Below are 25,201 nucleotides of genomic sequence, written 5' to 3'. Positions count from 1 at the left end.
CCTAAAGGAATAAACAGCAACAAGATGCCCGAGTTCTATAGAACTTCTTGTTCTGACAGAAATTCTTTCTATATATCTGCTTGATTTTATATGTTGATCAAAATCAGTATTTTTACGTGTACATGGTTTTGCAGAACTCTCACAATTATTTTTATTTCATGACAATATTGACTAAACTGAAACTAAAATAATTTAGCCTCAAATTACAGATTCCCTACAGGAAACATGCATTGGTTCATTTTTACAAAAGTATAGAGGGACTTTACTCTCATCCCTTGTCCAAGTACTTTTTAGAAAGCACTAAAATTCCTATTGCAAAAGAAAGATCTGAATTACACATATTACAAGTGCAAGTTAAGTGGTGAACATTTGTTGAGCAACTATCATTTTAGATGTTATAAAGTCTGAATGAAGAAGTATAAAAGATAATGAAAGTAAAAAAGCTACTTTGGTTGATGATATCATAAGAACTTCTCATGCAAGAAGGAGATACTCCATGTGAAAAGAAACTAGTGTTTCAGATCAAAACTGGTAATTTAGAGAGGTGACCTTAAAACTAAAATGAATTTTGGTATAAAGTTGAGTCAACTAAATAGGATTTTTGATTTTATAGAGGAAAGAAATGAGACAAGAGGTTCTGACCAATCGATTCCTCAAAGAAGGCTTCTTTAAGAGTTCTAATACGTTAACACTACTTGTTGCAATAATTAAAAAAGTAAAATGTGTATCATATTCTTTCACTCTTATCATGCAAGTGCTTATAATGTTCAGTGTGTGCTGAGTAAAGGCCAGGTCAATTTGCATACAATTTTCATTTCAAAACAAAACAAACACGTGGCATGGGTTTTCCAATTGAGTTAAATACATATACTATATAATGCATTTTCATATGGAATTAATGGGCTATAAATGTAAAAGAAGCTTAATTAACTTGGAAATGATGAGATAAACAATTTGAGAGATGTCTTTTTTATTCTCAAGGAAAATCCAGACCTCCAGTACATTTCATTGTTTTTTTCCTGAAAATCTTTATTTTTTATTTATTTTTTATTTTTTTATTTTTTTGCTTTTTGGGTCACACCCAGCGATGCTCAGGGGTTACTCCTGGCTCTGCACTCAGGAATTACTCCTGGCAGTGCTTGGGGGACCATATGGGATGCCGGGGATCGAACCCGGGTCGGCCGCGTGCAAGGCAAACGCCCTACCCGCTGTGCTATCGCTCCGGCCCCGAAAATCTTTATTTTTTATTTATTTTTTTAAAGAAATATTTTATTGAACCACCGTGAAAAAAAGAAAAAAATTACAAAGCTTTCAGGTTTAAGTCACAGTCAAATACTGATTAAACCACCATCCCTTCACCAGTGCACCCGTTCCACCACCAAGAACCCCAATACACCCCCCTCCCACCCCACCCCCCATCTAAGTAGCTAATGATATTCCCATTATTCTCTATATATATTGAGTACATTCTATATTTCCATACAGAACTCACTATTATTGATTGGAAATTTTCCCCAACAATCAGGCCTGCTGAATAGGCATCATCTAATAATTTCTCTTCATTGCTAAGAGTGAAGACTTTGAGTCCATGCGGCCGCGATAGCGGCCACGCGGTTTTGGGTTTCTAATATTTTAGCTCAGTTCACAGTCAAAATGGATGGCTGCAAGAATCCGCTCTGGTGCCAAAATGGGTTAGGAGACCTCAGGATCACAGTCAATAGGCGCGGAGGGTCTGCTTCTCATGCCGAGGCTCCCGGTTCATCTCTGGGCGGAAGGCGCGCCGGGAACGCCCCCCCCCCCAGGACCACCTACAGGCTACGTCACTAAAGAAAGTCCTACCTCCTGGTGGAGGGGTCTTAGAGGGTGGCTCTTACCATGTGGCTGCTACCGCTGCCGCCATTTTCGCTCAGAAAAATGGGGTGGAGAGGGAAAAAAATCCCTCCCCGGGCTGCACGAGGTTGTAGCTCAGTTCACAGTCAAAATGCATGGCTGCAAGAATCCGCTCTGGTGCCAAAATGGGTTAGGAGACCTCAGGATCACAGTCAATAGGCGCGGAGGGTCTGCTTCTCGTGCCGCGGCTCCTGGTTCATCCAGTACATTTTAATATGCTAATATTTATAAACAATAGAGCAATGAGTGCTCTCTAATTTGAACATGAAATTCATTTGATAGGGAAACTTACATGAAGTAATATTTATTGAATGCAATGTAAAGTTTGCCAAGTGAAGAACTTTTGTAGGTTTTGTATATCATTTAGAAAAGATCTCCTTCAAGTGACCAAACTCGAGTTAGAAGATTCATATTATACTGTATCCAAATGAGTTGTAATAACTTAAAAATAAATGAAAAGAGCGATTTCATATTCATTCATATTTATAATAATCTGTTTATTTATGTTAATTTAAGAATTGAGTATGACATTTCCCTTCCTAATGAAACTAAACACTTACATCATTAGTTCTTCAACAGAGAAAATTATGTTGCTTACTGGATTATCAAAAAATTGTTTGACCTCTCTGCTAATGAAGAAAAACACTGCCCACCTAGTTATTAAGACCATTGAAACAAAGGCTCAGAGATATATATTGTGAGAGACCCATAGAATACTAAGCAAGAGTGATTAATAGTGATTTAAGAACTATAATATCTAAGTGTCTTGCTAGGCTGTACGGTGGGATAATTCCAAGAAAATGCCTGAAGAGTGAGCAGGAACATTGTTACTCTCTGGATATTTAGCTTGGATCAACTCTTTCCTTTAGAAACAATTGTAATAATGGAAGAAAACTCTCTTAAAGAGTTTATTTATTAGCATATATGTATTCTCCCATCTTTCCGGTCTTTGTTGTTTGCAAGTTCACTTTAATATAACTTCAAAAGTTTGTGATACAACTAATATTTTTAGCCACAATAACTTTTTAATGCCATGCCAAAGTCTTTAGTCAAATAAGAGGTATTTAGGTGTTCCTAGACTGTGTACATGTGAGTTACTTAAGAGGACTCCACTAGAGATATTCTGAATCAGCATCATTGAGATATAACCTGATAGTCTGTAATTTTAATAAGCAACCAGGTGGGTATTTTTTAACATAGCGTTTTTTTAAAGAAACACTATATTAGGTTTTTAATGTCCTGTGAGTGCACAATTACCGCTATCATTCAAAGATTTCCAAAAGCACTGACTAAGACAACTGACCACATACTACGCGTTTCACTGAAAAGAATTCAAAGATATCTTAGAAATTGTCTCTGCACTAAAAGATAGTGTATAACTATTCTGTTTGGGTATCAAACTAATAAATTAAAACAATTTCTTGGTAGACTGTGAAAGTCACATAAATATGGTTTGACATTTCTAGAGTTTCATTTCTATTGGTTAAATCTATATTTTGGAAGCTTAGTTTTCCAAAATGGTTTACAATTAGTTTATCCACTATGGAGGCAGATATAAATGATAAAGTTTCATATACAATGTATTTTTAATATATGATTTCTCCTAAGCCTTCTAAAGAAATGTCTATCAAATTGAATAGTCGACACACTTTGAACACTTAGTTCCAAAAAGAAGATGACATTTTTTATTAGTTTAGGATTTATATGCTAAAGTATCTGTCACAATAATAATAAAATCTGACAGTGCAGATCATATGGGTTTTATGCAGCAGAGGTAATGTGTTCTTCAGAATATATAAATGATGATTTGTTCAAATCAGAGTTTTAAAAATTTTAGACAAACAAAAAACTTCCAAAACTTTATTTCCACTATTTTAGAATTGCTAGTTGAATGACTAGTTTAACAACGTCTTGTCAGCCATACTAAATAAAATTTTGCTTGTATATGAATGAATTGTTATTATTCATTATATACTATGCTAGTTATTAACAATTTCCTAAAATTCACTTGGCAATCAACTCAAGTGCATTTACAAGTTTAGCATTTCCTTTTTCCTTGCTTTGTTATGGTTTGGGGGCCAGGTGTGCTCAGATCTTACTCCTGGCTCTGTGCTCCTGTATCACTCCTGATGAGGATGCAGGATGTCAAACCCAACTTGGCCATGTGCAAGGCAAATACTCTATCTACTGCTCCATCACTCTGGTCCCTATAGGATGATCTTTTTAGACATAAATTCTAATATGATTTAGACATGTTATAACTATGAGGTCCCCCCCGGGTAGCTGCAGTGTGTGAAATTTCAATGCATTTTATGCAAGAATATGAAAAATAGACACATAACTCAATCATTAATCAAAGAAGAAATATTACTTTTCTTCTGAAAAATAGATGGGGTTTCAATATGAATCAGCGTCTGCTTTCTGCTCTGCATCACAACCTCTTGTTTATGTCATCTGTGCTTTGATATGACTGCATTCCTCAAGGGAAGGGCCATATTTTATTCACTACTACCGCTAAGTAACACAGTGATCATAACAGGTACGTAATAAATGAGAGCCATACATGACTGAAAGATAAGTACCAGAAGTATGATACATATCAGAAGTCATGTAAGTGCTAAAAGTGACTTACACATGCATTAGAACTACACATACTTCACTGTTCACATTTTAAAAGTAGAATGAATGGTGAAGAAAACTGCATACTCGTGTGGTATTTTTTTTGTTTTGTTTTTAAATCTATGCTCTACAAGTCCAACTAATGGTATATTTACTTTGAGATAACTAGAAAAAATGTGACTTCTTAGGGTATTATTTAATGTTAAGAGACAATAATTTATCCTAAAAGAATTAATACAGCTTCAAAAGTACTGTATATATTCTCAGGAAATAGCTTGTATTGTGGGGAGTTCAGTTTCTTAAGACTTAATGTTTCTACATACAGAATGCTTATTTTTATTTCTTCACCTAAAGAAACCTTCAGAACAATCATCATCTTTTATTTTCTAAGATATATCTTCTTGTCAAATCATATTTTACATGAATACTACAGACACTTCAAGTTGCACCCTCAGGGGAAGTGTCTCAAGCCATCTCCATCCCAAGGAGGATTAATCAAGGATAAGTATAACCTGAAAATAAAGTATGTGATAACTCCCTATAATATTATTAGACAAACAGAGTGCCAACAACGTTCAGAAACAAAAGATAAAATACTTTCAAATCAAAGCTTACATTAAAAATAAAATCCACCTCTATATAAAAGTCTAATAAAATTTGTGGCATATACACAGTCAATATCTTTCACAGAATCATACACCATTACAGAAGGAAGCTGGTACATCATGATCATCATCAACATTATTAATATTATTATCAATTTGTAGATAATATTTAGTTTTTGTTTTTTTCTACTTTGGGGAACTTCTTCCCTTTACATGATATTTAAGCATTTACTTCTATTGGTACATAATTAGAGAGGCAAAATTAAAATTTTTAAGTCCTAAAATAAGCTCAATTAAATTAATATTTGTCTTTATAACACACATGAGCATCTACTTTTCTCCACCTCCTGAGTGTCAACAGACAATTGAGAAATATTATGTATTAAGCTAAAAAATAAAAGCAAACTTGGTAACGTGCATATATATATATATATATATATATATATATGTCTGTGAAAGGCATGTAGATTTGTGCAATTTGTAATTTTGGTGGTCTGTTTTGAGTGAATCCACAAAGCAGGGATTGCTGTTGAGATATCACTTGTCTTCCCATTGATCTTCAATTTGCTCGAGCGGGCTCCAGTAACGTCTCCATTTGTCCCTGTCACGTGCTAGTGTAGCCCAGTCATATCTGCTTGCTCCAGGGACAGAAAGTACCTCAAACTATTCATTCAGGGTTTTGACGAAGTCTGACCATCTCGTTGGTGGGAGGCCACGTGGTCTTTTGACATCCTGTGGAATCCAGTCGGTAACAGATCTAGTCCAGGGTCATCTCTGAATCATATTACATGTCTGGGCCCACCTGATTTTTGATGTCTTGGCAAAGGAGAGACAGCATCTCTGATTCTTGACTGTTGATGGAGGTCGGAACTCCTGATTCCTTTTTTTACTTAAGTGAGACTGGATACTCCTAGCATACCTTTTTCAATTCCTATTTGGGATACTCGAATAGCGTTCTCATCCTATTTGCATAGGGCTCAGGTCTCTGAGGCCTACGTTAGTGCAGGAAGAACAGTCGAATCAAAAAGATGAGCCCTGAGCCGGAGATCCTTCATCCTCTTAACCTCTTCGTCCTCTTAACCACTTCTTTGACGCTCTTTCCACGCTGTTCTCTTCCTCCTGTGCAGTTATGGCGCCAAGTCGTTCCTCAGGTACACATAGCTACTGCATTCGGAGATGTTCGTTCCATTGAGAGCAAATGGAGTGTCAGGGACTAGTTCGTTTTTCATGAGCATTGTCTTATTGAGGTTCAGCTGCAGTCCAACCTTTCCACACTCACGGTCAAAGTCGGCCAGAATTTGTGCCACTTGGCTAATGTTTGGCATTATGAGAACAATATCATCAGTGAAGCAGAGGTGGTGTATTTGCTGACCGTCTATCTTCATTCCCATGCCTTCCCATTCCAGTCATTGCATGACGTTCTCGAGGGTGGCACTGAAGAGTTTCAGTGAAATGGTATCGCTCTGCCAAACCCCTCTCTTTACATCAGTGAATGCAAGGTTCTGTCCCAAGGGAAAACCAGCAGGACCGTTCTGTTGTACAAGAAGGGAGACATCCACGACATGGGCAACTATCGCCCAATCTGCCTGCTGTCTGTCGTCTACAAGTTGTTCACTTGTGCCATCCTGAATAGAATAGGCAGAACACTAGACAGAGGACAACCATGCGAGCAAGCAGGGTTCCGAAAAGGATTTAGCACAATCGACCATATCCACATGGTGACCAAACTTATTGAAGTTTCTCTAGAGTTCAAGATGCCGCTCTATTTAACGTTCATCGATTTAAAGAAGGCCTTTGATTCTATTGAGACTGAAGCGGTCATCGAAGTCCTAGCCAAACAGAACTTTCAAACTCATTATATCCTCCGTGAGCTGTATTACGGATTCACCACCAGGATCTCACCATTCTACAAGGAAGTGCACTGCCATGCTCCAGGCCGCTCTCTGGACACTTGGGCCGAAACTCATGCATGAGTGAAGCACCACAAAACCAGGTAGCAGAACTTTGCAACCTTGAACTCTAGGCTCAACAAGACCCGGAAACAAGATCCTCTGTCTCCCTCCTCCAATCTGTGGCACCTTAGGGTGGGGTCAAACCCAGATGCCCCATCCTACCCAACCCAGATAAATACCTCACTGGCCAACCCCCACTACATCCACTACCCAGCCACCACCATGCTCCAGGCCGCTCTCCAGACCGCGCGGCCCAACACAGCACAAGACACTTAATACCTATTTCCCATCATTCCTGCACCATATTTGATAGGGTTCAAATATGGTGTGAACCATGGGAACACCTCTAAGGGTATTTGGAGGCCACCCTAAAACCTCCATCCCTCTCGCGGAGAGCCTGGCAAGGTATCGGGAGTACCCCGCCCGCACGACAGAGCCTAACAAGCTACCCGTGGCATATTTGATATGCCAAAACCAGTAACAACAATGGGCCTCATTCACCCTGCTGTAGAGCTAAGCCTGGAAAAACAAGATAGATATTAGCAGTCAGCACTCTCTAACTTTCTTTAGTTTCAGTTGGTTGTTAGTCAATGCTGTGAAGTAAACAATAATAAAAATGTGTGCAAAATGTTTTCTTCAGTCAGTGTGCTCTGGTTAATGTACAAGTAATGAATATTCCCCAACTCTCAGTGACTTGCAGAATGAAAGCTCCTTCTAACCAACTCTTGCTTTGTAGCAGGAGTATCTGTGCATTTTATTGCTTAGAATCATAGCCATCCCCACTGCCAGCATTGCTGGTTGCAGTGCCTTACAAAAAGGGAAAAAGCTGACGAGATTTTTTAAATTAGAATCTCCACATTGGAGTGGCTTATTTCCCATTATTATTTAGACAGAATCACTATTTCCCACCCACTCAATAGGAGGTCACCAAATATAATCCTACCAGATGGAGAGAAGAACCAGATGCGAATACTTAGAAATGGTGAACCCTGTCTCCTCTTGACTGTGCACCAGTTTGGGCATAAGGACAAAATGAAGGAAGTGCCACACTACTGTGGAGGCAAGTCTGGGCATCAAGCCTGGCATTTCTTCTGTAGGAGAACCCAATTAACTCTGACTCTTCATCTAGCTCTGTCAACCATTTCTCATAATCCTGAGTCATTTTATTGCACAGTCTAAAAAATTGCCTGGCTCATCCCTGAGATTATGAGCTCACTGAGAAAATGTACCATTTCTCATTCATTTCAGCACCAGGCCTGACAATATTGTAGGTCCTCAATAAATTTAATATGTAAATGAATGGCACTCGGAATGTCTGGAACCTTTTCATCAGAAGACTGAACAAGATTTACACCCCACTCAATTTTGATTATTTTCTAAAAATAAAACTAACCTTTAGGTCTCTATCACATCACTTCATTCTCTTTTCTTAAGAAATCAAACATTTTATAAGAGTTAGATCATAATTTTTAATTTCCATGTTATAGGTTTGTCATATTGCATGACATAGTTATGGAGGTATTCTGCAAATGAAGTGCTTTATAAAGCCAGGATCAAGAAAAAAGAACTAGTGGAAAGGCATAATTCGGGATCAAAGACAAGTGAAATAATGATGTCTAAAGGTTATCAGAATGCAAATGACCATATTTACTATGGCTCAGAAACACTGATCTACAAATTTTAGTACTACTGTTTTTTTTTTTTTTTATATTTGCTGTTTGTGGTTTGGGGACACACCCGTCTGTTCTCAGGGCTCACTGCTACCTCTGTGTTCAGGGATCATTCCTAGAAGTGCTGAGGAAACCAGATGGGAGACTGGGGATGAACTTGAGTCAGTCACATGCTTTCTGTACTACCTCTCTAGCTCATTAGTACAGCTGGATTAAAGAGAAGTTTGGCTCTTCTTTATTGCCTTCTCCTATTGCTTGGTATTTAGAGTAAATTTGACATCTAATTTCGGATTGAAAATGATATTCTTTCTATTCTATAGAAAAAGAGCTAAACACAATCTCTTATTTTAAAACTGCAACCTTGATAACAAGAAAATCTTATTTAACAGGTAGTATTTTTTTTTAATCTGTCCTTTTGGTTTGGGAACCTTCCCTGATGGAATTAGGGAGTACTTCCAGATCTGTGCTAGGGACTTACTCTCGCGTGATGTTGAAATTTAAACCTGGTCTCCTCCATGCAAAGTAGGTGTTCAGTCCACGGAGCTATTTTGATACCAGCCTACCAAGCTATTTCAATACCAACCCAATCAAAGTTATTGTATGTTTATGATTATTTGGGGCCATACCTAGTAGTGCTCAGGGTTTACTCATGCCTCTATGCTGAGGAATTACTTCAGGTGGGCTTCGGGTGTGATGTATAGGGTTCCAGAGATGAACTGGAGTCAGCCATGTACAAAGCAAGCTCTCAACCCCTATACTACTACTCCAACCCTAACAAAATTATATTTAATAACTTAGGATTTAGGACCGGAGATGTCACTTTGCTCTCACTCCTTTAACACACATACACTAACAATAAATACAATTAAAATTAAATTAAATGACTTAGAATCTTACTACATGACCAATTTACATATAGGTGGAGTCAGGTAAAGGCTCCTTCATTTCACAAACGAATAAAGAAAATATATTAGTAAATGACTGAAATTTTATGCATTTGTTTTGTTTTGTTTTGGTGCCACACTTATTGATGCCCAGGGTTTACTCCTCATTTTTTACTCAAAAATTATTCTTGGCAATGCTGGGAAATCATATCAGATGCTAAGGGTCAAACCTAGGTTGGCTGCATGCAAGACAAGTGCCACCCATTTTACTGTATCTCCAGCCTGTTAATGCATCTTGAATGTTGGGAAATTTTGGCTTTAGAACTCTGTTTCCTATCATTATTGCTGTCTCAGTCTTTTGAATAATGAACAAATATATGGATAATAAAATGACTCATATCCTATATCAGAATATAAGATAGCAATAATATAGTGAGTGGGATTATTTATTTATTACTGTGTATTGGGAATGAATGAAATAAAACTGACTTACACCAGGATTTCCAAAAGAGATTGATACCGCTGCTGAGGGAAGGGGTTCAGGAATTACCCAGGGAGAACAAGAGTAGGTTTTGGTGCAATTGAAGACACCTGTTACTTGTTCTCATAAAAAAGATTGATTTTTGAGAATAGAAGGGGGGATTATGCAGTGATTTTTTTTTCTGAAAATCAGTGGTAGGCCAAGTAAGTCTGGAAATATCTAGTCTCTTCTCCAACTCACCGATTTCAAAATACAGTTATATGAAAGAGCATTCCGGAGCTGGTATAAGCTTTCATAAATGCTATGCCAAGATGGATGGTCTATTTTATGTATAGCTTTATTTAATACCCTATTTAAGGATATTTAGGTTTGTGATGCCTTTGTAATCACTCTTCCTGATCCCTCAAACTCCTAGCCATGAGAACTAAATAATTTAATAAACTGCCCCCCCAAAAAAGTAGTTTGAAGGACAATGGTCTGCTATTTTTCAAAATGATGCTACTGACTGTGGTTCCTGTAGCTCATGTGAGTGTGTAGCTTCCCTAAGATGAGGGTCAGACAGGTTTTAAGGTCCTGGCGCATATGTCTGAAAGCAGATTGACTATTGTGTGAAGCACCATGAACATGCTCCTCCTGCTTTACCTTAACCTACTAAACGTTAGTCTACTCAGGATGGTTTTGACAATGAAATCCCAAAGAATAAAAACACCAAAAGCTCTGTTCCACATTATGAAACGCTTCTTTCATCTTCCATTGATCCAAATGAGCAAGAAAACCAGCCAAGAGCCAAGAGATGAGTTAACTTTCATGTGTTTATGAGGAGACTAGAGAAGTTTCACCATCAGGAAGTATGGCTATTTAACACATTCTTCTAAAGTAGTTGCTTTCATTTACAAATCTCTAGCTTTCAACACAAGTGCCAAACAATGAAAAGTAATGCATGTTTTAGTGGTTCTTACAGGAAGTTGTAAGAGAGAGATTGATTTCTTGAAGCTCTGGCAATTATCTGACCCATTCTTAGAGCCAGAAAGGAAAATACTTGGGGCCAATGGAGTTGAACAGCTCCAGCTGGAAGTGAAGGGGACAGCACTCAATCTACATTGCTGAAAACTCATCTCGGTTCACCAGACAAGAATAGAGAATATCTTTAAAACAAAGAACATAGTTTGGTACTTTTCAAAGTTATTACATTCATAAACTTTTGGGAATTGAGGGTCTGAACTTTTCCCTGAATCACACAAGAAATGTACTGGCAGGCCTGAGAGACAGTACAGTGAAGAAACTGCTTGCCTTGCATGTAGCTGATACTGGTTTACATCCCTTGCATTGCGTATGGTCCCACACTCCCTTCATAAGTGATCCATGAACACTGCTGGCTGTAGCCCTAAAATATAATAATAAGTTTTAATTCTATAAGATATTAAGTCACCATGATTTGTATAGTGATTCTTAGCTGAGTTTCAGGTGTTCCCATGGGCTCTTGCCTTGCATGTGCTCAACCTAAGTTTCATTCCTGACACTCCATATAATTCCCAGAGCTCCAGCTGTAGTGATTCTGGGCAGACTCAGGAGTAATCTCTGAGCACTTCCAGGAATGGCTCAAAAGACAAAAAAACAAGCAAAAAAAAAAAAAAACCACTAGTGCCTTTCTTACTTTACTCTTCTTCTTTCTTTGTTGAAAGTTTGCAGTTGAAATTAGGATAATATGAAAAAAGAGACACCATTCTCCATATACGTGCTGTGTAATCTTAATTTACTTCCCACATCACAATTTCTACAAAAAATCCATATGAATATAAAATTATGTCTATAAAGCAAAACATAATCTGTGTCAACAACTGGTCTTATAAGTAATGAGTGGAATATATCTCCATCAATATCTTCATAGGTTGAAAAAGCCAGTTGAAATTGTTTATCAATACATTTATTTTATAAGTAAATACATTTGAATTTTTAACTCAAAATTACGAATCTTTCTATAACTATTTTATATGAAAATCATTTCCATAAATAAATACACTTGGGATTTTATTTTAAAAGTATAAGATAACCACGTAGTGAAATTTCTGCCTGTATTATGTTGAAACAATTCTCAAAAACACATTCTAGGAACATAAATGATTCTCCTGAACTTCTAAAGAAAATTTAAAACCACAGGTATGATCATAATCAAAGTCTATCAAAAGTCACTAACTCTGAGTCTATATATTTGAAGTGTACTCACAAAATGATTTACAAAGAAATAGAATACTGCAGCTCAGGAAGTTTAAAGATGACCTAGATTGTGTACCAGAATCACTGAAAAATTGGCCAAAATGGCCTGAAGCAGCACTGAACAAGAAATGTTCTTTAAATTTATACTCAAAATATACGTATGTTTTTTTATTACACCACTCTGCAACATGACTCAGGTGGCCTTATACAGAACTTTAAACAAACAACAAAAAAAATAAAACCCAAAAAACAAAAGATAGATTCCAGACAGTGTTGACAAGCTTAACTCTGGCTGGGGAATCTTATTTATTCTCTCAACTTTTCTATTTTCAAATTTCATTTGATCTTAGCTTTTGGCTTTGGTCCCTTCTTGGTTTGATTATTGAGTTTTGTGCATCTGTTTTTAAAGTAACCGGAGAGCTGAAAGCCTTTCACTTTCAACCAAATTTATTTGAGGCTGATAGACATATCTCGGTAGCTCTATCCTCAGGCCCTTATTTCTTCCCAACAGCAAGCACCACTCAAAAGGATGAGAGCAGCTTGCATTAGTGCTAACATGCAAGTCCTCTCATTGCCTTGGAGATACTCAGGCAATTTATGATCATTTGTTGCAAAGAGGCTCTGCCATTTCTCTCAGCCAGAAGGAAAATAGCATTGCCTCCTCAATTGCATCTCAAGGACTCAGCTAATGCAGCCCTCCTGCTCTTCTCTGGATGGAAATATCTACAAAGGCTTTGAGAGCTGAGATCAAGTATTTTCACTGTAAGCCACCAAAGGCATTCTGCCCCCTACCTGCCACAATTACCAGACTTGCTCGCCTGAAGATCTAGGCAGTCTGAAATGTCTTCTATTCTCTTGTCAATGTTGAACCACACATTCCTTTTTTTTTTTTTCTAAGTGTCATTCTTTCTCCCTCAGTGGCTCAAGTGCACTATGAAGGGTCTTTGACTCAGTCTGTGTCAGTCTGGGACCCGAAACTTAGAAGCAGCTCTGTACCCAAACACTGACGCTCGCCCAGCAGGCTATAAAGAATCAGGAACTCACCTCGGGCTAGAAGGAGTGGATATTTGTTTCTGGATGTGGGCCCCTTGCAGAGGATAGATAAGAAGGTACAAGCCAAGGAGCTAGGAGGAAACCGAGTGACAGAGCAGATTTTAGAACATGAGAGCTTATTTCAGCAATGAAAGCCAGAGAAAAGCGGGACGTTGCTTTCTGCCTGTCAGCGTAGAGCGCACTGCTGTGATCGGCAGGTGCCTGGACTTTGAGGCTCCTTTTGCTCTGTAATGGGAATCTCTCCACAGCTAAGGTAGAGTTCCCCAGACCAGTGGGTTCGGAAAGGGCTGAAGAAAGACCCCAGTGTACACGAGGATTTTCCCTTTAATTAATAACCGCGTTTCAAAGCAGCCCCCGGCCCCAACCTGCCCCAGAAGGTAAGCCAATCATTCTGTATAGCTAGATCACAACACCACAGGCTTGAGATTCCGGAGTCAACATGGTTAAGGATAGTGTAGTTTATTCCTTCAGGCTACAGTTAACTCACAGAGGATAATTAAGAGTGGGTAGAGCAAGCAGAGAAAAGGGCTGTTTCTCTGCCATGCACCATTAGCTATATAGGATTTCCAATTTATGTAACCATGAGACCAGCTAAGTGGTATGTTCACCTTAAAGAGTTGATGTTTTAATGGCCTGCATGTTCTATAACTGTCACCTACTCTATCATCATTAGCTAACACACTTGAGAAAAATTGCTCTCTACGCGAATTCTTACAGACACGAAACCTGAAGTATGATTGGCTCTATCTTTCACAAAGCTGAAAATCCAGGATCATCTACTAGCCTTTGACATGGCACTGGTGTAAATAATATTAAAGTCTAGGTGCTAGAGGAAGTAAAAGAAGAGACCAATAAAAATTTTCATGTAATTGTAAATGCAAATCCTTTTCAAAGCTTACTTTTAAATAGATAAAAATTCTCTTTAATTATTGTGAGTTTTATTTCTCACATAAAGTAAGAGGAAGCAAAAACTACTTTTGAGGATTATTTAGTGTTGTTCTCCTATTTCAGATGAAATAGTCAATAAATGTCTAGGCACAGTGAATGGATTCCAGGGGCTTATGATCTGATAGAGAACACTTAATACACACACACACACACACATACACACACACACACACGCACACACACCCCACATCTCTAACAGGAGAAGGAAAGACGCAATATAAATGCAAGCACAAGCACAGGGTACAAGTGGAAGAGTTATTCCTGCTAAGTAGTTCTATGTAGAACTACTTACTGAGGATATGAGACCTTAAAGGTAACCTAAGATTTTAGTATGAGAAAAGAGGTAGCAAATGCAATCGAATGAAAAAAATCAGGGCAGAGTTAAAAGGAAGTATGAGGCTATGAATTCCCATGGCCCACTCAAACACTGGAGTGCAGAGCAAATGATAAAACCCAGGTAAGGTAGGATATGTTAGGAAAGCCATCAAACAATGGATGTCTGTGTGTGCGTGCACTGTATTTTTCTATTGCTGCAAGATACATACAACAGCAAATTTTTAATTGAACTGATTTTGCTCACTTTGAGCCTTCTCAGTGCTAAGGGAGCTGCTTTCTGTGATACAGAGGAATCCATTTGGTTTGGGGGATCCCGCATGGAAACAGTGCACCTCAGCCCTTTGAGCTCTCTTGCTTGTACCCAAATTGAATCACTTTTAAGTGTACAATTTGGAGGTGCTAAGTAAATGCATCCTTTGCAAAACCATCATTACTATCCTTCAGAATTACTTTTTTCTCCCCAAACTAAAGCTGTATACCCATTAAACAAAAGATTATAAAGTCTTTCTCTGCTTCAGACTTAAAACTAACAATCTATTTTTTGTCTCTGTGAATTTTGTCTCTAAAACACCGGAAATTTCATATAAGTGAAATCATATAGAATTTGTGTTTCTTTGGCTAATTTATTCCACATAATATGTCTTTAAAGCCACGTTTATGTGATAGCATATAATATCACTGTCACTGTCACTGTCATCCTGTTGTTCATCGATTTACTCGAGCAGGAGTCAGTAATGCCTCCATTTGTCTCAGCCCTGAGATTTTAGTAGCCTCTCCTTACTCATATTTCCCAACTATTGGAGGCTCTTTCAGGGTCAGGGGAATGAGACCCGTCATTGTTACTGTTTTTGGCATATCGAATACAGCACGAGAAATACACAACTTAGTTAACTGGCATAAAACAGCCTCCGGGTTGCTGGCGGATCCAGGCAGAGGCCCCATGTGCTGTAACATTGACTCATACATCATCAGGCCCTCTGGAGGACACCCATATATGTGGAGGAGTACACAGCATATAATATAACTCCAATTTTTCTTAAAGAACAAATAATATTCCACTACATTTATAGACCATATTTATTCATTCAATCAATGTGAGTTGCTTTCACCTTTGGCTATCACAAATAATGATGATATAAGACACATTTTATAAATATTTTAGTTTCTGTGTTTCATTTTGAATGTGGAAAAGTTTCATCCAGGTATATAAATGATGATCATAGAATAATTCTTTTTGTTGTTTTTTTTTGGTAACATTGATTTTTTTGAAAAAAAAACACCACTATTCCATACTTGTAGTACTATATTCAGTCTCAAAACCAGCATAAATTCTCCATATCCTTGTTTATATGTTCAATTTTGTGATTTTGTGTGTGTGTCTGTGTGGTGTAACAGTCATTCCATTAGATGGTAAATAGTGTTAGTAATTTTATTTTCTATTTTCACAATAAACAATATTGTCTGATGATAAAATCATTCCAAATTTATAGATAAATAAAAACAGAACTCTGAACCTAAATAACTTTTCATGTACCTTGATTAGAAAATTGATACAAGCATGGAATATGAATTATATAATCAATGGATAAACAATTTACAAGAAATTTATAACTAATGTTGCCAGGAATACATTGTTGAAAAATAAGATAATTCCTTGTTATTTTGCCAACACTTACTCTATTCTAGTTTGCTATGACATTTGTTTTGTCTTCAAGGTGGTACCTGGTACCCCTTAGATTGTACAAAATACTTATCCTAATCTTTTTTTACTTAATATCAGATACACTCCCAACATTTGAAAGCATGACTTGTTTCATAATTTAGGAGGAATTAAAATTTTTATAATGAATCAAGAGTTAGTGGGAGATTAAAACTTCTATCTGAAATCAGTGAAATAAGAGCACCTTCCATTATTTAAGTATAACAAAAGATGATACTCTTCTCCATAGAAGTGAAGTATTCCAAAATTTAGATTTTGGGGAATAAAATTGCTGAAGAATTTGTGTCTATATAATAATTGCCATTTATCAACAAATAAGTTAATATTTAGTATGTATATTATTTCTTATGTAGATATGAAAAGTGGAATTGACTATTGGAAGATAATTAAGAACTAATTAAATAAATAACTTCTTCCAATTCTCTTAATGCAGTGAGTTAATACAACTTTCCTTTCTTAAATTTAATTTAATTTTTATAAAGTTGTTCATAATTAATTGCAGTCCTTATTAAAACACCAATACCACCACCAATACATCTTCCCACAACCATATTCTGAATTATTCCATCCCAATCCCCATAGTCTGCCCCAAAGCAGAACATAATAATTTATTTTGTATTTCCTGTTATGAATAATATGCTAAAGATAATCCAAAAATATTTTCTTAGAGGAAAGTGTGTAAAGATTATTGTATCACCCCGGTGCCATTAAGCCCTTGTATATAGAGTATGAGATGTTGCTCAAGGAACACAAAAAATTTTAAATAGAGTGGTGCAGCAAGAATTACATTTTTTAACTCAATGGTGACTTTGGGGTCTAGAGACATCTCTGTGGCATGTTTCTCTCTTCCTCTCTTGAGATTTATTTGTGAGTGTATGGATCATGGGCATTAATGAGCTTAAATGGCACCAGAGGGAATTTATGGGCACGACTACAGCTACTAGAAGCACAGGGAAATGATGGGGGTTGGGGGGTTAGTGACCTATTCCCTACTCCATGTTAGTCTGGATATTTCAGTCACAAGTCCTGCATACCTGGGTTTTTCAGCAGATTCACTCATGGATAAAACTCATCCCAACCTGTGGAGACTGTTCATGAGTATAGTGGCAATTGAATTGTAGAGGTTTTCAGCTGCTGGGTTTTTTTTGTGGTGTATAGTGATTGTCCCTGATGAGACTACCTGACACAGGGTCTGGTGGCATCTTTGCATCTTGTTGCCTTTCGGCTATTCAAAACCACTTTTTTCCATGTTGTACACACCAGCATTTTTAATCCTTCTTTTATAGCACTTTCTAACTTGCAGACTATTGTTTTACGATGTCCATTTTATGATAATCCAGTATTATCAAGTTGATGTTATTATAATGGAAAGGAATGGCAACTATCTGAAAGTGCACAATAACTACATGTATGGAAATTACAATAAATGCTGATTGAAAAGAAAGTAAAGGAATAGTTGGCAATTTGAATAGACTCTTCTATGCCAGGGAAAATCATTCATGCGTGTTTGACTCAACTATTATGTTGTTCCAAATTTCAGATTTCTGACAAGTGAAGAAAACAACCACCAAATGAAAATTTCATTAATAATTAAATTCCAAGATAAAGAACAAAGGACATGTTGAAGAAATTTATGGAGAAACATAAACCAAATAATTATTTCTAGAACAAAAGTTAAGTTGAAATCCACAAAAACATTGGCATGTTTGAATTACAAAATTAAATAGAAAAATCAACACATAGCTTAAAAGTGGCTGAACAACAACAACAAAAAGTTGACACAGAATAATTAGAAGTTAACTGCATGTGAGAAAAGTAGATTCTGGTGTTTTCATAAGTTTCAGCTTAAGTAGCAGTCATTGCCACTCTCTGGAATCAAAGCAATTTGTCATTCATGAACAACTGCCAAGAAGAACATCGCTAGGGACAGGAGAGGTTATGTTTATACCAGTCCTGGGTTTTCATAGAAAAGTATTGAATTTATCTGCTCTGTGGAGAGTTGCTAAGCTTGTGTCAAGGGAAAGGGCCCATCTTATTAGAGGAGATGTTATCTTAGTCATTGTCATCTGTCATAGTCTAAAGCAATGGGGAAGGAGAGATACATGTAACCACAGCTGCAGACAAATCAGAGTTCAGTTGTAGGGTCCTCACACATTACTGAACTTGTAGTTTCTGGAGGAAAAGACTCACTTTAATCAGACGTTTTTGAGAGCCCCAAAATTGCACCTTGAATTCTCATAAGCTACCTGTATTTAAAAACAAATATTTATATAAATAGATATTTCATATTTATATATACTCACACTTATATATCTGTTCGTATCATACACACACATGTAATATAATACACACACACAAAGCACAATTCTAATTTTCTTTTAATAATTTGGAATGCAGACCCACTGGCAAAATACAGACAGGAACACCCATAAATATATAATGAGATGTTGCATGTGTGTACAGAAAAGCCCGCATGGACTGACTAGAGAAAGGAAATGCTCTGAGTTTGGAAAAGTAGCTTGGGAGGCTTTGAAGTTGAATGCAGTGATTTTCAAAGGGCACATCCAAATGTCCCAGTGGTTGTGATGGGGTGAAGGAGACTCATCATTCACAAGGAGGTAATGGGCTGTTTACATGCTCCACTGGAGCCTAATGTGACAAATGAATATATTTTTACACAGGTCTCAAAGAGGCTTGATTGCTGAAAGTGACAGGGATTTCTCTCCAGGCATGGGCAACAAATCCCCATTTATTTTCTCCTCTAGGAACCAGCCTTTGTTGGAAGGTGAGAGGAACTAGTCTGGATACAACTTCCTTGACTCAGAGTGCAACCGCCACATCTGTTTGAAGACTCTGCTACAGTAGAAGTGGCCTGCATTCTCTGGAATAGAGCTCTAGTTATCCATTTATACTCAGCACTCACCCATGTAACTCCATCCTGTGTTCACCACCCCAAGTAAACCCACGAAAACGTTACATTATAAGCTGTGTACATGTTATTACCTTGCAACCTATCGGAGGGAAAATGACAGAGCACATGCAATTGGGTTGCTAATAAACTGATATTAACACAAGAGATTATCCTGGAATTATCTGGGTGAGCACAATTTAATCACAAAAGGCCTCCAATGTGGAAAACAAAAACAGAAAACTCAGTCATAGTACTAGCACCTGGAAACAGTTAACTTAACACTGATATATTTTGCAGTTAACATTTTGGAAGGAATCTTGAACTCATCTACTTTGGTTACTTTGATTGCTAGATTTAATTCCATCTTTGTGGAGGTCCATTAGGCATAGAACATGGTCAATGATCAAAACAGTTCTTTTATATAATTTCCTTTTAGACAGAGACAATTTCTATAAAAAAAAAACAGATGAGAAAAAAAAAGTTTTTGTTAGAACAACTAAAGTAGTACTATACAGGACTTGTTCACACAGCTTCATATTTCTATCTTTGATGATAAAGATATCTCCCCATCCTTATGACTGGGTGGTATCTATTATATGGAGATTAATTATGGTTTTCAGAGAGAACAGAGGAGAAGGATCATAGAAAATCCCTGCTTTTAAGATAAAGTGAGATTTAGGGTACTATTGTTTGTGGACTGTTTCAATTCAAGTTGATCAATATGCTACTTTGGATCTGGAACTCCCCACTTCCCACCAGGGATATTGATGGATAGAAGGTAAAATCACAAACTAAGAAACGTAGAGGTTCTTTAGGAGATAAAATGGCAGGAAAATGGGAAAAACATATGGTCATCTAGAAAGGAACATATTTCCCATTTGAAAAAGAAAATATTCACTTTTGGAGAGATGGTACAACAGGCAGGGCATTGCCTTGCACCTGTCTGAGTGGATTCAATATCTGGAAGCATATATGGTCCCTTGAGCCCTGACAGGAGTAATTCTCAGCAAATCCAGGAGTAAGCCTAGAAAACTGTGAGTGGTTTAGAATGAAAGGAAGTGAGGAAGGAAGGAAGGAAATGAGGAAGGAAGGAAGGAAGGAAGGAAGGAAGGAAGGAAGGAAGGAAGGAAGGAAGGAAGGAAGGAAGGAAGGAAATGAGGAAGGAAGGAAGGAAGGAAATGAGGAAGGAAGGAAGGAAGGAAGGAAGGAAGGAAGGAAGGAAGGAAGGAAGGAAGGAAGGAAGGAAGGAAGGAAGGAAGGAAGGAAGGAAGGAAGGAAGGAAGGAAGGAAGGAAGCTTGCCAGGTTCTCCGAAGCGGAGAACTAAGCTATAAGATGTTTTCCAAGAGCTTGGTTTTATAGTCTCTGGATGTTGGCAGTTGATGGGATTACGTGGCACCAGAGGCAGTTTCTGTGTGTGACCACCTTGCTACTAGAAAATGGGGATCTGGGTGGAAGAGGCCCAATCCCAATCCAAGCAGGCTAGGAGATCTATGCCCCGGGACCCAGACACCTGGGTTCCTCTGCCAGTTCCCCCATGCGTGAGGCTCATCTGAACGTGTGGAGAGGGGCCTTAGAGAATAGCTGTGGCTGGTTTCTGGAGGTCTGGAGGTCTTTGGCTTCTGGGGCTCTGCTCAGGACAGGGAGGGAAACTCACTGCACCCCCTCCGAGGGGCCCCAGTGAAGACAGCCAGGCATGGGGGCAAGAGACTCAATAAATAGTATAGCCTGTAGGGCCCTTGTCTTGGACATGGAAGACCCAACTTTTATCCCAGGTACTTCAGATGGTCACCTGAGCCCCACATGGAGTGATCCTTGAACACAGAGCCAAAGGTAAACACAGAGTCATGGAGCATCCTGGGGGATGACCCCAAAATAAAATATTTAAAAAATAAAATAAAATCATGCACTGTTCAATTCTGGGAAATTTCTGTTAATTTTCTACAATAGCAATAAGAGGCTAATATACCTTTTTTTACTCAATGTGATGCTTGTAAGATTCACTCATGTAATTTCAAGTACTATTTGTGTCTTTCTGATTTCCTGACTGTAATCAAGCATTAGATATCTCCCCACGTATGTACTTTGTAGAACTCTCAATTCCCATTCACCTCTGTTCTCTCCTCCATGGAATGCATTCATGTATTGTGTGTTTAATGTTAAAGCAGGGGATAGAACAAACACTAAAATTCTCTGAAAAATCCTGAAAGAATAAAAAGAATAAATATAGCCCTCAGGGAAGTGGGTTAACTTAGATTTATTAAACAATAAGACATAGTGGAGGGGGCATTCCCTCCATCAACAAACAATACCCCAAACATTAGCTGGGCATCCTACATTTGAATTTAATCCTGTCTCTGTTTTTTCTGGTGGGAGTGTGAAATTCTACTGGTTAAGGGTTTGATCTTACAAAACTACTGCAGACAGCTTTTGACCAACTGACTCTAAATCAGAAGTTCCTAGGGTTTAGCCTCTATTGGTTTGATTCATTTGCTAGAGTGACTCAAAGAACTCAGAGAAACATCTGACTAGGTAACTATTTTATTACAAAAGGAAATAGACCAAGACGTCCACGGGGAAGGGATAGGTGGTGCAAAATTTTGGAAAAGAGCATGAGGCATCTTCACTCTCCTTGGGAACACCACTTTCTCAGTACCTCCCTGTGTTCACCACTCTGGAACATCTCCAAATATTTCTTTGGGGATTTTATGGAGACGATGACATGGGAGCAATTGATTAAATCATTGCCATTGGTGACTGAATTTAATTTCCAGCCATTCTCCCTTTCTGAATGCCAAAGTAGGAAGGGGGACTGAGAGTTCCAACTTTCTAATCACAAAATTGGCTCAAATGGCAACCGGCCTTTATATCTAAGTGCTCTGGAAAAGTCAATAACATAACAAAAGACATTTATCACTCTAAACACTTAGAAAATTCCAAGGGTTTTCAGAACCCTGAGTCAGAAACCCTGGATTAAGACAAAATAAATATGGCATTCAGATGACTCCATATAATTTCCTATGAACAATAATGTCATATTCCTTTCACAGCCCTGTTTTCTCCAGGCATACGTTGATGAACATCTAGACTGTGCTTTTTATTAAATCACTGCCACTTGATAGAGTCTTTCAGAATGGGTTTGAGGATTTCCTAGTTGTTAGCTCTTCTGATGGTGACATGGTGTCTGACTGATGAAGGAAGGGTGTCAGTATGTGTTGCTTCAGGGTGAAAAACAGCAACTCCACTCTATTGTTAGCAAACTTTCCCAGACTCTGACAGAATATTTCACCAGCAAGATCTGGGCATGCAGGAGCTATCTTGACTTGAATGAGACTATGGACAACTCTATGTTCTGAATTATGTACTTCCTTCCTCATAACCAGATTGAAGATAATCAGCCTTGCTGTGCATTAGCCAAAGAATGCTTTCCACTGATAATAATCATGTTGCAGCATCATCTGAAGCAGTAACATCTTGCTATTTGTTCATCATTGTAATATGGGTAAAAGTAGCTGCATTTACATCATTATGCTGGGCAACAACTATGACAGCATAAACATATCTGATAAAGTATACATTATAAGCTTCTACAATCTTAACTTTCAAAAAATATCAAGAGGAAAAGTCCTCTGTCTTATATTTCTAGAAAATTATTAAATATAGACAACATACTAATTCAATAAATATTAACCGAGTATAGATCATCTTCTAGATGCTTATAAGATGATCAGTATTTATTTCACCTGTATCTCACTTTTAAAGATTCTAGTGAAGACGGTAAAAAATATATCAATGTTCCTCTAGTCTTTGCTGTGGTCACAAAAATGTTGGCATATGGGCATGGTGGTGAAATGAGTGTTGTTTTCATGAATGTCCTTGGTCTGGTAGAGGGATGTGGGGAAGCCAGGCAGATTCCAGAGGTGATGTTCTTGAATTAGGAAGATGTGATTCGAGGAGTTTTATTTGAAAGGGGGTAGAGGGAAAGAGTGAGTAGTAAAGACGCATACTGTGTTCAGAGAAGATATATTAAAACTCTATATATCCAGGTACATACCAGCCTAGAAGCCTCCAATCAAGCTTAGACCCACGTCAGGAAGAGATGATAACTGTTTTAAAATTTTAAGAAGTTATTAATCACATAAACACAAACTAGAATCAAATTCCAGTAAAGCTGCTAGTTACTTGGCCTTCAGTTAAGCTTCTATCTCCATGTGTTCATTTGCAAACAGAGACTTCACTTGAGATGTTAACAACAATGCTGGAAGAAGGAAATGACAGAATTTATATGGTGTTCAGCAGAGTGATTAATATATAATTAAATTTTTACACACCACAAACTTTCTTTGGTTATTCCCCTTTCGTTTACTTTAATATCAGATATATTCTAAAAAAGTATATGCTCATAACATTTTGTGCCCAAGAAGATACTAGATAGCAGAAAAACACATACCTAAAAGTTGGACTCTAGCTGGTTGTTACGAAAGAGGAGACAATAACACACATAATTTTCACACACTTCCTGTGAAAGTGTATCATAGTCCTAGTAGTTGTGTTGAAGAACACTGTATAACTGAATCCCAATCATGAACAGCTTTGCAATGCTCTATCTCATAGTGATTCAATTAAAAAAATTAAAAATTAAAAATAAATCTTTCTGAGAGGAAGGAAAGTCAGCCCAGAGTCAAGCAGAGAGGCAGTGATTAACCACTGTTTCACTGCTCATCGATTTTCTCCAGTGGGCACCAGTAACGTCTCCATAGTGTGACTTGTTGTTACTGTTTTTGGCATATCGAATACTCCATGAGTAGCTTGCCAGGCTCTGCTGTGCAGGCGGGATACTCTCAGTAGCTTGCTGGGTTCTCTGAGAGGGACGGAGGAATTGAACCAGGATTGGCTGCATGAAAGGCAAATGCCCTACAATCTGTGCTATCACTCCAGTCCTGATCTTTATCATATTAACCACAGCTATTACAAATTATGGGAAGACAACACCCTTTGTGGTTCTGTCCTTCCCCATCTCTGGAGCAGTGTCTCCAAATCCCTCTCCCCTCAAGGAGAATTCCCCGAAGTTTAACCAACTGGTGGCTCAGAAGCAATGGTGGTAGGGAATCCAGTAGTATTGATCTGTTGTTGGAAAAAAGTCATGTAATGGTAAGAGTCATGTATTGCATTAATGGGAATAGTCACATCTGAGGAACATAGAAATCTATACAATTTGTGATCTTCTTTAAGAAAACAACCAACTTGTTTTCAATCCACAAATTAGGTGTTCTTTTCGATTTGTATTACTACTGTAATACATTACCACATACTTAGTAGCTTAATGTATTACAGATTTATTATTAATTAGTCTGGGGTGTGTCACAGCCCCAAATATATTTCACTAGATTAAATCAAGATGTTGACAGGTGGTAATCCTTTCTGTAATCACTGAGGGAGTTTCCACGTTCTCATTTTACCTAGTAGCTTCCTCTCTTCCTTCAGTTCAAACCCATTTCCTCTATGGTCAAAGCCAGAAACAGTCATATGAACCTTTTACACAGATCTCCAGGGACTCTTCTGTCTCTTTTTTTTACCAAAGGACCTTGTGATTACTTTGGACAAACCTTGATAATCCAGACCATGTTCAGATTGTAAGACCAGTTTGTCAGCAATCTTAGTTTTAAATGCAAATTTTGACACTTCCTGTCATGTTTTAATTGTTAAAATGTAGACATATTTTAGAGGAGTAATACTGGTGACCACTGTATGAAATTAATGTTAAAATAAGAAAACAAATATCATAATCTATATGATGACTATGAGATTCAAGTCATTTTCTCCCCTGATTTTTTCAAGGCAATTGACAATAAGTATTTCCCTAGAAATACTTCTGAATAAAACTTACTTGTTCCCCTCACCTCCACTATTCTATAACTGT

The sequence above is a fragment of the Sorex araneus genome, chromosome 5 (genome assembly GCF_027595985.1).
Source record: "Sorex araneus isolate mSorAra2 chromosome 5, mSorAra2.pri, whole genome shotgun sequence".
In the NCBI taxonomy this organism is placed as follows: domain Eukaryota; kingdom Metazoa; phylum Chordata; class Mammalia; order Eulipotyphla; family Soricidae; genus Sorex; species Sorex araneus.
The sequence above is the reverse complement of the archived record's forward strand: the minus strand, read 5'-3'. Positions refer to the sequence as shown.